Source organism: Aptenodytes forsteri, unplaced genomic scaffold, assembly GCF_000699145.1.
Source record: "Aptenodytes forsteri isolate BGI_AS27 unplaced genomic scaffold, ASM69914v1 Scaffold79, whole genome shotgun sequence".
NCBI classification, from domain to species: Eukaryota; Metazoa; Chordata; class Aves; order Sphenisciformes; family Spheniscidae; genus Aptenodytes; species Aptenodytes forsteri.
Genome location: NW_008794776.1, coordinates 1,735,541 through 1,752,196, shown reverse-complemented (window position 1 = coordinate 1,752,196; position 16,656 = coordinate 1,735,541). Strand labels below are relative to the sequence as shown.

The 16,656-nt window shown below is 38.8% G+C and overlaps 1 protein-coding gene across 1 annotated transcript in view; it reads left to right on the top strand.

Moving 5' to 3' along the window:
- Nucleotides 1-726: 726 nt before the first annotated feature.
- RIMBP2 (RIMS binding protein 2) overlaps nucleotides 727-16,656 on the top strand; it is a 150,835-nt gene continuing 134,905 nt past the window's right edge. The window contains exon 1 of the mRNA XM_009274322.1: nucleotides 727-817. The gene's annotated coding sequence lies outside the window, so the exon portion shown is untranslated. The remainder of the gene's footprint in view (nucleotides 818-16,656) is intronic.

Here is a 16,656-nt window from a genome sequence, read left to right as displayed (position 1 = left end):
ATCTCTGCGGGGGGGGGGGGGAAAAAAGAAAAAAAAGGGGGGGGGAAAGATTAAAGTTAGATTTTTAACAAACGATTTATTTAAAATCTTTCCCTGTATGCCCTTACAGTGTCTCCCTCTAGTTGCTGGGGAGATGGTCATTGCATACTTAGAAGTTTTGTGTGAATATATCATATACAGTTTTCTTGAGAAGAGGAAAGACATGGTTAGGATGCTCCAGGTAATCTGTCTTAATACCCTTCTGCATTTGAGTTTCTAAGCCTTCCATTGGGCGGGCTTGGGAGTGAAAAAAAAATTGCAGCTCACATTTACAGTTCATTGGTTCGTGCCAGTAGGCCACAGATGACCTACTGAGAAGATCCTGTGATAGCATTACTTGGAGGTAAAATAAAATCTCCCAACACCCGCCTCCCCCCCTGCCCCCCCTCACTGAAACACACCCCTGCTGCGATCCCACTTGCTGCTTGTCAGCTCCTGTCCGTGCTCCCTGCTGCTGTGTCGGGGTTAATACTATGTGAAAGAGAAACTGGCAAATAGGGAAAGCCATCTTTGTGTGCGTATGTGTGTGCGAGCACTGCTGTTTCATAGGCTCTGGCAACTGCTGCATGGCCGATGATGCTTGCTCTCTCTTTTTCACCCTGCCTCCCTGCAGACAACTAATGAATCATTTCTAGCCTGAATACTAGCAGTGCAAACACACCAATGCTGCTGCTGCCGACGCTGCCGCCTTTCTCTACAAGGTTGTAATTTGACACAGTAGACTGCAGTTCTCTCTCGGCAATGATCTTGCTGAACATCGGAAGCACTTGATTTGAAGGTATGCTGAGATTTCGCCCTTTCTAAAAATAGCTATTTCTGTTAAATGCTTTACAGGCCAAATGAGGGTGGGAGGGCTGAAGATTTGTAGGGGGGTGTGTGTGGGAGAATCCTGTTTTTAGTTAGCAGTAATGCAGCAGTAACTCTTATTGGAGGCAGACAAACTTTATTATTCTGCTGCAATTTGACGATGCCCTTCACTGGATCTTTTCTTCTAGATGCTGCTTAGAATAATAAAATGTGTTAGGATCGTGCATGAGCACTAGGTAAAGGGATTAAACTCTTGCTAGATTATTCCATCCTCCCTCCTATTGATGTTTAATCTGATGTCGTTTTCCAGTCACTTTTAAGGTTTCCAGTAAAATAAATACAGGTTTGGTGGTGCCATGTTTCTTTTCTGTATTAGTGTCTGTAGGCAAAGTTAGTAATTATACTGGCTAGCAGCTCCCCCCGCCAAGCCCCCAAGCATGGTGCATATTCGCAGTATCTGTTTGCTTTGCAGATGTATATTGTCATGTCATGGCAAAGTCATCAATGTGACTACTCTTCCATACAGATATTGTTAACGAAATTATTTGCGGTATTTGTCTGGCATCTAATGCTAAATTAGACCAATTGCAAGTAAATATCTCATCCGTTTTTGGTAGAAGAGAGAGATCTTCTGCAGCTATATATATATGGACACACTATACATAGCAGTATTTGTGGGAAGTTATGTATATGAGTATGTAGAACAGAATAATAACATTTTATTATAGCATATGCGTATAAATACCAGTTAATTAGTTAGCACGTACCAGTATGCTGTACTCAGTATTATAGGGGATACTGCAGGTTTTTTTATTAACCTCTTTTCAAAATTGGCTACTGCCTATAGCGTTGGGCAGAGAAGGTATGCCTTTCCAAGAGTGATGTGGTGGTCGACATTACAGTTGTACATGGTCTTAATACAGTTTTAACTGAGGAAAATGTAAGTGCATATGAAGGCTTTGGTTTTGCTTTTTAAGCTACTGCTGTCTATTATTTTAGTGGTAAAACACTGACTGGGCTTTTTTGTCCAGTGCAGGTAGTGATGCAGAGTTTATATATAAAATAACTCAGCAGAATAACTTATTAATGAGTCTTGTCACTGCATCCAGTAAATACAGAGTCTGCTCCTTAAGTGATTGGATCTGTTTTGAAGAAATACTTAAAATCAAAGCCATTGATCTTAACATTAAGAATTGCACCACGTATGCTGAGACAGGGAAAGAATACTATGATTGCCATCATCAAAATACAAATAAGGACTATTGCTTAGCAAGATAGAAGAGCTGCCTTAAGAAAACAGCATGAAATATTAAAACAGACCAAGTGGTACAGTGGAAATTAAAGCATCTCCATAAATTCAATACAATAAAAAATAGCAGTGTACATGAACTGATATGAAAGTTACTGTAGTCACTTTATATTTCAGCTTTGTTGATCAGGAGGTGTTCCATTTTTATTAGAGGAGGGCTTTCAAGTCTACCCAGCTGACAAATGAGGAAGGCAATTCAGATCAAATCTCACAGATGTCAGCCAGGATTCACCACTGTAGACATCCTTTGAAATACATGTGCATTAGGTCTAGTACCTTAAAGGAGGGTGTTGGATCTTTTTTAGGTGACTGTTATTTTTGTTAAAGAGATCTGGTGGTCCTGAACAGTGGCTTTGTGCATACTGCTTTCTTTTTAATAGGAAAAAGACCTACTCTAAATGAAACTAGTGAAGTGGTCATGCTGCCTGCAGACTGGAGGGCAACCCTGATTTTTCGTAGCTAGATATCTGGATGGGTTTTAGCCCACTAACATACAGCATGGCTGTATACTAGAGGCAGTGAACAGAGGTGCAGTGTTATTACATACAACTTTATATATTTGGGTGTACCCGGAGCACCTTTTTGAGAAATTTAATGTGTTGAATTTTCTAGAATTATAAGCAAATTACAGCTTTAAAATGGCACATGGTTTTTAGGGGTAGGACAAGTGAGATGGAACAAAATATGGGACAGTGCAGTGCCACAGATTTCTGCATGAAAATGATCTGAATAGCTGATACATGCTACTTTAGTTAACTGACGTCATGCTGCCTGCAGACTGGAGGGCAACCCTGATTTTTCGTAGCTAGATATCTGGATGGGTTTTAGCCCACTAACATACAGCATGGCTGTATACTAGAGGCAGTGAACAGAGGTGCAGTGTTATTACATACAACTTTATATATTTGGGTGTACCCGGAGCACCTTTTTGAGAAATTTAATGTGTTGAATTTTCTAGAATTATAAGCAATCATGAAGCATTGCTGACAGTAGCGTTTACTCATTGCCGTTAGAACTGAAAAATATATACCAATATCAAAAATATATACCAATATACTAATATCAGCTTTAAAATGGCACATGGTTTTTAGGGGTAGGACAAGTGAGATGGAACAAAATATGGGACAGTGCAGTGCCACAGATTTCTGCATGAAAATGATCTGAATAGCTGATACATGCTACTTTAGTTAACTGACAATTACAAGCTCAGAAATGTTAAGCATCTCTCTATGTGGCCAATCTCGTACTGATACAAGCTAGGTATGTACTTTTGCATATATACAAAATATGTATCTCTTTGAATGTCAGCTCATTCTATTTTAGATATGTGTTAGATGTGCATACTCATTGTAGTTCAGATAGGTGTATGATACTAAGTATGAAATTAATGTATAAGCACAACAGTGTTCATTCTGGTAATAGCTTATTACAAAAGTCCGAGCCTTTCTGGATTGCCAGGAGTAGAAATAAGATGCCTGCGATCACTGGATAATTAATATTCTCTGATATAAGGAGTTTTCCTTTATGTGTGTCAAATGCCCCACCACATATCAAAATTAAATGTCCAAAATCACGTGACTTTATTCTGAAATAAGAAACTAGTTGGTCATGCATCACTGTCCTGCCCTTTCAATATTTATGTTGAATGAAGTATGGTTTGAGAGTCAAGGCTGTTTTTCATTTAATTTAAATTCTTATAGGCCCTTGTCGCTACTACAAAATATGTCAGGGTAGCTGACTGTTGATGTTCTGAGCTGACTGTCCACCACAGATGAGAATTGTCATGAAGCATTGCTGACAGTAGCGTTTACTCATTGCCGTTAGAATTGAAAAATATATACCAATATCATAATTAAAAATAGAATTGGAATGTAGCCACAGTGCTAGAAAAATGCAGCTTCTTCAAAGCAACATGTCATGAAACTAGTTTCTGTTCACTAGTGAAAAAGAGGGCTTCTGTCAGGCTTATTTGCACAGAGTGGGCTCTTGGGAAATGGCAGCGATAGCATTACCCTGGGAGAACAGTTAATGATCCTCTGGAGCAGCTGATTGACACTGAAGTTTGAATGTGGTCATTGCGGGTTTCTTTGCTAATCTTTGCTAACTGTAACCATCCTGTTAAATAACATGTTGGAATCATGTTCATTCTGTAAAATATGATTGTAAAGCCACCTGTGGTTGGCATTTGGGTGAGGAAATTGGAGTGTCTTACAGGCTTGTGGCTCAACACTTTGGCTTGTGCTTGTGACGTGGCACTTGAGAAGGAAATCAGTGTGGCTTCCAGCTCTGCCACAGATTCTGTGAATGGCCCTGGGCAAAGCACTTAGTATCTCTTGGGCTCTGTTCTCTTTCTGTAAATGGGAATAATAATGAACACTCTCCACTACATTCTACTTATTTTATCTGCTTAGAAAATGAGATCTTCAGACCAAAGACTGTTTTCTCCCATCGGGATGCTAAATCCCAGTGGAGGCTTCTAGATGCTACTTATAAATCACTTGACAGTCTGCATTCTATGTTGTTGATCTATAGAAAAATATTGCCAAGTGTCAGAAGAATCTGAGTTGATTCCGAGCTTTTTGGAATAACATTTGATTTGCTAAACTTTCTATTGTGCTCACGGGTATGTTCAGTTTGGAGTGCAGAGCCTAGTTTCCCTGATGGTGGCAGTGGTTTGGTAGAAACATTTACAGTGCAAAAGTCAGGACAGAAGAAGTGGGACTGTACGTCTGATTTTTTATTTTTTTTTAATTGTCATAAAGTTTTATATTTTCTGTGTCACAAACAGTATAACACTTGGTTTCTAAGGCAATAAGTATTACTATGCCAAATGTTTGATGTTGATTAGCAAGCAACAGTGGTGCACGATATTACTGTGAAGAATCAAGGGGAAGGCATTGCAAAGGTAATAGTATGGCACAGTCTCTCTTCTCTGTTCTCATCTAAAGACAATTAGAAACTATCTTCCATTTTTTCTTTAAAGATCGTCCTGTAGCAAGCTCTTCAGTGTGACACCTTCCTTAAGGCCTGATCTGAGCACAGTGGGCTGATGGGCAGTCAGCATATGCACCCCTTTCCTTCCATGCTCCACCTCCACTGGGACTAGACTGTTTGGGGTTTGGGTTTTTTTTTTGGTTTTTTTTTTGCTGAAGAGCATAAATAATTTTTATAGACAGCTTCAATTAAGTTTTTACACTGGATGTGTGGGGAAAAAAAATGACAATAATATCCCCTCTTGCCAATTTTGGAAGGAAAATAAGCCCTTTTTGAGCCAGGTTAATTTGTTTAGGGTTGGCTTAGAAAAATCCTAAATTGAGACTAAATTCCTCCAGAATCATGAATTTATTCTGTGGCTTCACCATTTCAGCTCCTGCTGAATATTTCTGTACCTCCTATTTATACAGTTGAAAAATATTATTTGTTACTTCTCTATGGAACATTGTGGTGCCTTTTCACCGACATGGAAAGTGCATCTTTAGTAAGTACATTGTCCAACTCGCTTAAAAATATTCTCTGATATTAATCAGCAGGGACTTTTATAGATCTGCGCTAGCTTACACCAGGAGGGATAGCTCAGCACAGAATCTCTGGGAGTGTACTGGCTAAACTCTTTGCTGAAGAGGGATAGAGTTGATGGTGCTTAGAATTCAGCTGGATGAAGCTCACAGTTGTCACTATAACAAGCAATATGTGGTTGAATCTGTCCCGTTTACTGCATTTTCCCTCTTCTGCGACAGTCACAGTTTTACCTATTTGTTAAATCCTCATTTCTGTTCTCCCCACTTCCCTGCCCCCAATTCTGCACACAGTTTAGAACATTAGGAATATTCTCTGTCAATTCCAGGAGTATATTTCTTCCTTTCTCTCTTGTTTACTGCTTGCTAATTAAATTTTGTAGGTGGCAGTTTGAAATCTTAGTGGGACGTGTCATGTGACTGCTAATGCTCTGCAGATCTCTATTACATAACCTTTAAGTAGTTTGGGAAAATGTGCTTGTGTCATACTGGGCCTGACATAAGGCTCTGTCTGAAGCCAACAGTCTGATCAGGTTTTTTTATGTACAATGACTGTAGAAATCTTGTGGATGGTTTGTTCTGGCACAAGATTTGTGCCCTCAGTTGTCAGGCCAATTGTCTTATTTCCCTGAAATGCTTTGCAGTCTGCACTGTCTGCCTTTCCTGCAGGGTAGAAGAGGGGAGGGGTTAGATTTAAACACTCTGACATGCCAGGTAATGATCAAAGGAATACTAAATGCAGTATGCTAGGATCCCTTCTGTTTTCCTGATGGGTTCGTTCGTTTTAGTTTTGAAGTGACCAGAGTACAGAACAAACATGGAAAACCTCTCAGTCTTGTCCCCCCACCCCTTCACCTCCTACGGATCTTAATTGGGCTCTGGTGCATTATGCAAAATGAAAACATAAATCAATACAGAAGTTTAAAAAAATGCTATGTAGGGATGATCAATTTTTAATGCATGGTAATTCATTAGGTTGCTGTTTTGCAAAAGGAGCACTTTTATAAGTGACAGCAATGTATCCACTCATAGAATAACAGCTCCTCTCGCTTTTTCTGAACTAGCACCATCTTTTGGTCCTACTTCACATACAGTTTCACGTTTTTGTTGCCTAAAACATGTTTATACACTATCCAGTGCAGCTTAAGTGCTCCATTGTTGATGGACCAGCTCTGTGCCCTGAAGAAAGTAAGTCTCATTTTGGTTTCCTGGCCAGGATATGGGCCTTGGAGGCTGCATCTTGTTTGTGGCTCTGACATTTGACATGCTGTGTGTTCTCAAGAAAATCACAGGAGATCTTTCTGCCTCATTTTCTTTATCTGCTGGGAAGGCTCAGTAGCAATGAGCTGCCGTAGCCTTGCAATAAAAGTTGTGGTTAGAAACTAGGAACAACTAGATGAAATTTTGGGTGTTTGTTGTTTGTTCTTTTTTTTTAATGAAGTCAGATTTTCAAGTTTATAATTTCTTATTGAAATCTGTGATTGTGTGAACCTGTATTTTGTTCTAGAGTAGCCCTTAGTTTGTAACAGCAATTTTCAGTAAAAGCTATTTACAAAGTGCTTAAGAATGATGGTTGATATCATTCTATCCATTTTGCAGATGAGAAATTTTCAGTGTGCTTCAGGTTTCTTTGCCCAAGATCATTCTGCAGGGTCGATGCAATTCTATGGATATTGTTTGCAGAGTCCTGTCCAACATGTTACGCATTGCGTTGCTTCTCCTAATTAAATGTTGTATAAGAAGGGAGGAGGGGGAAGTATTGATCTTCTAAAAACAGGCTTTCTTTTGTTTCACTTTAAATTAATTGTTTGCCTATGTGCTACTCATAGTAAAGAGTTTGTGAGTGTATTAATTTTTTTTTTTTTTAAATGACTACTCTCATAAATCATGGTGTCTATTGTCAGTTTGTCTGTTCTCCTAATGGCTGCCTGCTTACCTATTGGGTGTACTGAAACTACAAATGTTTCATTGCTGGAAGGGGTCTCTGTTGCTCAGCAGTCTTAAATCATCTATACAAATGTATGTACCATACAGTCCCTGCGATTCGGTAGCTTTGGCTTATTTTAAGATTAAGTGGGTACAGTTAACGCTGCTGTGTTATCATGGTTGTTGGCTGCTGGATGAATTAGGATGAGAACAAAGCAGCAACTGTAAAGCAGTTCTGTGTTTGTCTGGTAGGGCAGATGGGTACAGCTAATGCTTTTGTGTTTTAAAGGAAACCTGTCATTAAGGCATTTGTTTCTGTTAATAACGTGCATAGATGAGCTCTTCAGGATCTGGACCTCTTCCAGTTTATGTGCTTTACAGTCATAGAGTGGGAAGAGAGCTGTCACCCTGCAAGCTCCATCCTGAATTGTTTCAGGATGCAACAAGTGGCTGACCCAAACAAATGAAGGTATGAAACATGAAAACTTACAATAGGAGAAGATCTTTTCCTGCACTATCAGCAATAATCCAACGTCTGTCTTACCTGAACTGGCTGTGCTCTGCGGTACCTTGCCGGTGATGAGTGCTAGGCAGCAGCAGCTATGACTGTCTTTTCTTGAGGATTTCTACCAGGGAGGAAAAACAAGCATGGATTTTATAAACTTTAGAGTAACATCCTGTATAAACAGGATGTTTATAAAGGAGAGGGGATTTGGAAGGAAGGGCAGATCCTTCATGTCATACCAACTGTCATAGCTCTGATGGCTCAAATGGACTTAAGCTTATTTCCTACAATGGTGGTAGGTCACGCCTTTTTTTTTATAGTTCCAAAAGGTGAAGTGTCTCACGCAGCCAGAGTAAAGCTACCCTGCTCATTGACTTCTTTGTAGGTATTGATCCCAGCTGTTAGATGCAAATGAGAGTTTTGCCAGCTTTGATACTGATAGGAACTAACTATCATAAACCATAAACCTTATGCTTAGCTTGCAACCTTTCTAGCTTTCCTTTTGGAAAATTTCTGTTTAATTTCAGTAAATACTGTTAAAAGGAAATGAAGTATAAAGAGCTCCAAGCTGCTCGTATTTCTGTGATCTATTGATAGAAGTTTTGTAAATACATAATTTTTTCTTGATATATGAATCATGGAAATTGTCTTAAAATAAGACAGAACAATTTAGAAAACAGAACAAGACAGGAAGAAAAGCTGTCTATGATGATAAGAGCTAAAAGAATCAAATAGTGAATGAGGTCATTGTGCTGCTGACACCAATGATGTAACACACTTGTGTCTACGTGGCTCAGGTGGTTTTATTGATCCTTTGTGAAAAACTGCTCTGAGCACAGAGCAGTAAACGTTACTGTAAACATAATATTTGTGTACTGTAAATAAATAAATACCCACATTTCATTAAACATAACTGTCAACATTGATGCAACAAGTGTGTGACGCTAAAAGTGACACTGAACAACTGAAGCATTTCCTATTTCTGATCTGGAGGAAGAGCTGCTGGCCAGGTCCTGAGCATTGGCCTCATTGAACGAGGCACTGAACACTTTTCAAAGAGCTGTCAGTCCGAATATACAGTTGGACACAGCAGAGTGATGCAGCATTTGAGGGAGCACAAAGGAGAAGCCTCCTTCTCCTTCCCCCTTACCTGACTTTTTAGCCAATTTCTGTCTTCTTTCCCCTCTCCCTATGTTCTGGTTTGTGTAACTAAGATTTGGTCTCTTAGGTAAAAAGTTACCAGCACATTTAGACAAACAATATTGTTGATTTTTAATGTCATTTTATTTGGTAGCATTTAAGAGACTGTGCTGCTATTGAGAAGGATATTTTCTCAGCTCTGATTTCCTGTAACTAAGTAACAGGAAATTTTCCCTAACGTGACTGAGTTACATACTGTACTGTGTGGATGGAACTGGACTGTAGTTGAATTGGAGGGGATGTTAAGTCCTGTGTGCTTTGGTGTTTTGTTAGTATTTATCATATATTATTCCAGGCCCTGTAGGAGACTAGAGATTGTACTACAGGAATTTACTGTGGTTTTCTTGTGCCTTATTCTGAAGCATCTGATACCCGATTTTGCCTGGGCTGCATGGGTCTGGAACCTGATCTAGTATGGCCGTTTCTATCCCTTTTTCTTACAATCCCAAAGAATGATTTTTAGAAAAGAATCTTGATGTACATTACTGTTTGAACAGAGTTTGTGGATTTTTTTTTAAAAATGGGAGAAATTATTTAGCCACAATAAGGGAAAACCAAAATCAGAGATTAATTTTTCAATTTACTTTCTTTCAGGAGCTGGAGGTAGTGGATTTGTGGTTCTGGAGAGGTTATAAGGCCATGGTTAGTTTTTAGTTTCCTCACCTACAAGAAATTACTGTTTGAAAGAGAAATGTCATGCAACCCCTTAGGAGGAATTATTAATAATATATGCATTTTATTCTGCAAAGGAGAGAGGTCTTTTGTACACAAGGAAAGGTGTCTGGAGCAAAGCATTCACTTGTACTGGTATTCTTTTTGGGTTTGAACCAGCTTTGTTTGGCTGCTTTGTACCTCTGTGTACTAGTTCTTTGTAGGAGTTAGATCAGATGCTGTAGGATTTCCCAGACAATTCAATGAGGAAGGAAGAAGTGGAGAGGCTTAAAAAAAAAACCACAGAGAGAAGGCAGAGTGGAAAATAAGTAAGTGAGATAAATAAGAAATCTTTATGATAAACCTACAGAATTACAAGTAACATCCATTTATTTTCCATATGTATGAAGAGGTTCTCCTGGTGTCTGTCCAGACTTGCATATTACAATCGTTTCATATATGTGATAGCTTGGTCGATTTAATACTGAGTTCAGAAATGCTCTTTATCAAATACTGATGAATGACAGTATCCTCCTTAATTCCTTGTCATTGGTCCTGTCTTTGTCCTCAGTAATATACTACAATTTAGCTTTTTGTAAGCTTATCATTTGTGGACTACGGCCCCTTCAAAACTAAAATTCACAAGTAAGCAAAATGGGACTGTCCTTGACATCAAACCTGCCTTGAGGATAAAAATGATCTTTTGTTTGTGGTGTGTAATAATTGCCAAGAGGACAGAATTTTCATAGCAATCATGACTCTTAGAAAAATACAGATTTGAGGCATGTAGCACTATTTTGTTTTTATTATCTGCAACATTCATTAAAAGTATAATTGCTGGCATTAACTAGGAAGAATAATGCATGCCTGTGAGCTGCAGTGCTTTTAAAGGTCCATGTTGTTCCTATCATCAGAATTTCTTAATTTATTGGAATAACTTCAGGGCTGAAAAGGTTTTATTTCATAATGGGTCAGTGCAGTATATCTTTTTCAGATAAGTGGTAAATCTTTTCTCACGTGCATGACTCCCGCTGTTGTAATCCAGTACAAGTGTGCATGGGAAGAAATACATTTGGATTTTTATAGTCCCATCAAACCTACTTTATGGAAGGAGGCCTGTGAAGTCCCACAGGAACATTTAACTATCACTATCCATCATTATTGGATTGATAATAGACTATTACATAAATAATACAAACATCAAGTAAATACTTCAGGGGAATTATCACAACATCCTACTCTCTGTGTTGCATGTCTCTTAAAATTACCATACACATTCAAAAGGGAAGGAGAGAAATGTAAGAAATGAGCCACGTTATTTCCATCACGAATAAATGATATTACTTACGTATACTGTGAAATACTTAAAATACATTTTAAAGCTCTACCTTTTTGTGTCAGTATAGGGTTTATGTCCAAGAAAGATGAACTGGAACAAGCAAAAAGAAAGGGCCATATGAATAAACCAGGAATTTGGACAGCTTATGTTATGAAAGAACACTAAAAGAGCTTATTCTTTGTAGTCTAATAGTGACAAAACAACTAGGTAATAGTCTGATTTCATCACTGATTCTGCCTCTTAGAATTTTTGAAGTTAAGCATATACTTAGCGCTTAGTGCTCCAATTTAAACACCAAAAGATTGTTAAGATGACAGAAGTGTTCAAAAATGTAATAAAGCTGTTCATTTTTAGTGTAATTGGTCAGTAGCATCTGTCTGTCTAAGGTTTAACCTAGCTTCTGTTTTTACCTTATCTAAGTGCTTCATGGACTTGTTCGCTGTCTGAATTCAGTAATTCTCAATGAACCCTTTCTTCAAAGTGCTACATGAATGCTATTTATGTATGAAAACCCCTTTTACTTTTGCAGTCTTTACATGGTGCCTGTGGTATTTTTCTCAGTGTAGGTGACTGAATATTTTAAAATGCAAAGTTCCTGACTAAAAGATGTATCTGCTCTGGAAGCCCTAGGTTTTTCCTAATCTCTCACTGCTGTAGTATTTGCTGTATTGTGAATAGTTCTGCTGTTCATTTTTAGAGTTTTCCCAAAGGTGTTCCTGGGAAAAGCAGATTCTTATTTCAAATTGTTATTCCTGTGGGGTCAAATATATTGGGTTATTATTTATACTTTCTCAAGAATACCTGCTCAGGGTTTATGCCAAATGAAAGCCAGTCATGAAGATGGGGGGGAAAAGTATCCAGGCAAATTTAACACCTTAACAGCAAACCCAGAGGGGAACGTGTTATTAAATTGAAGAGATGGGGAAGTGATTTAAAGAACCTAACAGTTGATAGAACTCACTAATAGCCATGTAAGGGTAATTTAAAACATGATTTGTCTTCATGCCAATCAAATGCAAGGCATCAGCAGTCTCTGCACAAAAGGCAATGAATAACTGCTTGGTGCATCTCTCCACATACCTTAAGCTCACGCAGTTCCTTTTTCTGGAAGGCTAGCAACAAGGGTAGTAGAGGTTGTGCTCTGACCTGTATGGCTTACCCGTCGGCTGCGTCTTAAATTCAGGCCAGTTCTTGGAGGCCCACATAAGCAGAACTCCTGATGAGTTGATGCATGAAGTTTTTTTGTCTCTGCTTTTTCATCATTGTGGTGGGTTGTGTCCAGCATGAGGCAGCCCCAGCCTCTCCTCACAGAGGCCTCTGCAGCCCTGCTGCCAGCACCTGGGCACGGGCACCCAGTGCATGCATTCCAAAATGCGTGCGTACATACTTGCCAGCTTCTCATAATAACACGTGGCTTGATTTCCACTTCCTTGAAAAAACTTCAGGATGTTCCGAGGATGCTTTCAGGAAAGTGATCAGCTGGAGAGGTGGTTAGGTCGATGTTAAGGGCAGTAGTGGTTTTGATCCTTTGATTCGAGTAAGCAAGAGTTGAGGGAGACCTTCTTTCAGTCAGTTGATACATGTGAATTCTCCGTTTTAGAAGGGATCTGGGCCTGATTCTAGAACAAAGAGGTTGAAGAAACCTCCAGCACAAAATGCTCTTTTAAACTGCGTAGCATATAATGTCGACTTTCTTTGATTCAGCTATGAAGAGAAAATTGAAGTTACATCTCTTGTAGCAAAACTGATTGAAGCAAAACTTCATTAAAGTTAAAATAACGAGCAAATAACATGTGTCTCCAAATAAACATACATGCCACAGTCACATGAAGGGAGGAGAGAGAGCAGGCACAAAATTGAAGACAATTTAGGGTGACAGCCTCTCATGCATCTGCTTCAAGTAGAATAAGTTATTAATAGATACTCAGTTTTTCTCCATAAAGATAGAAGAGAAGGTCATGCTAATAAATGGCTACATTTATGGTAAGCTTTCTGTGTTAAAGATGGTCTACTTTTTGCCATTACTTTGTACTCTTTTAGATTTATGTTTGTTACCTGGACTGGTCATCGTGGATTATTGCTGCCCTTTCCACCTTTTCTGTCTTTAGAAGGATTGCAGAGCAGTTCCGCTGGAGCCCAACCTGAAGACCAGGTTGCAAATCATTAAGCATACAGAAAACAGGCTTATTTGTTTTTAGTCGTAGGGTTGTTTTTGTACATGACCTGCATGTTTGTCTCCAGGCAATTTTGTTTGATACTGGTAGTGTTTAAATGATTCCACCTCAGTGAGGTGAAAGAAGGTTAGGAGGCACAGAGTCCCTAGCTTTTATTGGCTTCTGGCTCTGTGTATGCGAGTCTGTTCAGAAACGGATGGCAGTAGTTTGCCTTTTACAAGCACAGTATTAATGGCTAAGAAGTGTTAAATGCATTATTCCATAGATAACATTATTGTACGTTTTATGGATTCATATGATGCACTTTGTTTTTCATCTTGGGATTTCGAAGCCCTTACAGACATTGATTACAAAGTCTTACTGCACATCTGTTTGGTAAGAATGATTATTATCCCCATTTTGTTTAGAAGGGCACATGATTTCCCCAAGTTTCTGCAAGGAGTCAGTGACAGAGCTGAGAATGAAACCTGGATGTTCTGCCCACACCGTAGCCCTGCTCCACTGAGTAAACTTACCAGTAAATGTGTAGATTTCTGTAAAATATATATGAAACTTTTTCAGTTTTCAGTCATTTCCTGATGCAGAAATTAAAACAAAACAAACAAACAAACAAACACAGCAGTTGTATACTGCTGTATACAACTAGTAGTCATGGAGGGTGAAGTGATGAAACAACATTTTGTGAAAAAGACACAGATACTTTTATTGACTGCTTAACAGGTGCTTGTAGTTCCCTACAGGAAGATAGTAACTATGTCTGACTCACTCTGCAAATACTCCTTGCATGTCCTTTCTGGATACAATAGAGGTAGAAGTCAAGATTTAGGGCTAGCAGGGAGTTGTTCCTGTTGCAGAAAAGTAAACTGCATTTATTACAGTTGCTGAAAGAGGTATTCATTGTTGTCGGTTCAGAGAGATTGGTGAAGCAATGTGGCTTGTAATACATCGCTTAAAATTCTCCCTTTGTGTTGCTGGCAAACATTTTTGCCTGTTATCCAAATGTGAAGATACTCTTATTTGTTTGTTACATAACAGGATTCAACTGCTCCCCATCCTTATCTGATAATGTACTAGTTTGTAAGATATACTTGGGATTGTGTGCAACTCAATCTGATCACTTAGGGTTCTGTTTATGTTGGAGTTGACCTGAAGATTTCTGGACTGACCTATGATGAGCTAAATTCGTCTCTGATTCTAAATCATTGCTGATGACTTATTCTCTTAGCTTGAATAGTGCAGGTGTATGCTTTTGGCCTTAAAGTCTTCAAACTGTAATTAGTAGGGTTACTATGACTGGGATCTGAATTATGCAGATCTGTGATGGGTGATGTATAGGAATGTTAGATCTGCTGCTACAACCTTAAAAATAAATTTAAAAAAAGTCTTTCTTTGGCTGATAGCGAATTCTCCTTGTCTTAAAAATCCTGCTGAGAATCAAGAGATTGCCGGAAATTTCTAAGGAATGGTTCTTCTTGAGAAAATCAGGCCAGGATTTGCCTTTTTATTTAGAACTTAGAAGAGAAAGTGTATTTAAAGACTTCCATTCTCTTCCTACATGAACAGTGGCTAGAGTTTAGCATGCTGTCTGCACTGGAAGTTTATTAATGTAATCACTCAAGCTGCAGATAGTTAAAACATCGAAGGAATCAGGCTGGCAGCGAGCCTAATCACTGTGCAAAAACAAGCCATACCACAGCAATATTAACCTTTACCATCTGGAGTATTCTTAGTTTCCCTCTAGTGTGCTTATCTAAGCTTGCCAGCGGAACATGCAAGGTAAAGACTTAAAGGAGACGTGCTGTGGTTTTTTTGTTTGTTTATTTTTATTCATGTATTCCAATCTTTGCACTAATGGCTTTCATGCAGAATTAAAATAGAATGTGCACTGATCTGCTCTGCGGAAGGTAAAGAGGTGGAAGGTCAGTGTAAAGATTGTACCCTGATTCCTCTGGTTGTATTGTTCTCTTACTCCAGGAAGGAAATGGCAGTACAAGGCTCGGCAGCAAATCACTTAGAGATAGTGTGGTGCTCCCTTTAACATACCAGAACTCTGTCCAAACAAGGGCTTCACAACCTATTTGCAGACCTCTCAAATCTGTCACAATGGAAGTGAGACTTTCACAAGCTAACTCAACCTCATTCTTTTCTCTCGCCTACAGCTGTTTCTCTGTTGTTTACAGCATGACATGCTGTGTTTCATTGATGTCATATGCTAAGTGCATCTTGTCAGCCTGACCTGCTTCTTACTTCCTGCATTCATGAGTGTCTTATGAATGTGACCATGGAGCAGAGGAAGGTCCATGGGCAAAAAGGCAACTGGGAATGTGCTGGATAGGAAGGCCTTTTTCAGAGGAATTGCACAGATTGTACATCGGCCAGCAGCAGCCTTGGACTTTGGCATTTCCTGTTATGTGCCCTGGTTATCTTGCTCTTGTCACTAACTCTTGAGAAAAGAAGCATCTTTCTCCTCATGTGCATGTGTACAGTCACGACATGATTGTGGATTCCACATTCTGGTAGAGAAAGGGTAGTGTACTGAACTGCTTCAGTACTGACCTACCAGTAGAACCATTAACTTGATGAAGACTCCTTTTTAGCCATTTTAGCATGTGTGAGGTCATAGTTTAAATACTACCCCAGCACTTGCACCAGAAGTAGAAATACATGATGCTAGTGTAAGAGAGAAAGCAAAAAACTTTTCTAGAAAAGTTGCTATACAAATTCAGGACGGAATTTAAATTTGTGGAGCTCAGTCAGTCTAGATTGCTTTAGACAGAAGATTTATATTAACAATTTATACTGGCAGTGATAAAGAAATAAGACATCCAGGAGAAATAGAATCTGGTTATGAGGAAAAATATTGTAAGCTTCAAGGAATCTTCAAAGTAACTGCATTCCTTAAATGATGGAAAGCAGAAAATTGCAATGAATCTCAATTTCATTAACCGGATCAAAGAGGAAGATAGATGTGACCTGCATATCATCAATTCTATCCTTTCGCTTATACAGGATGCAGATGGAGGCTGGAGAAAAAGAAAATCCTTTAACTAATCTTCATATAACTTAATAGGAAAGTCAAAGTAAATTGATTCTCACTTCCTGGGCTTAATTCTGGACCTCTGATAATTTAGTTATTTAACTTGCTTTTATTCAAAGAGCTCCCCTGAAAAAGGGCAGGTGTCAGCAGCTAT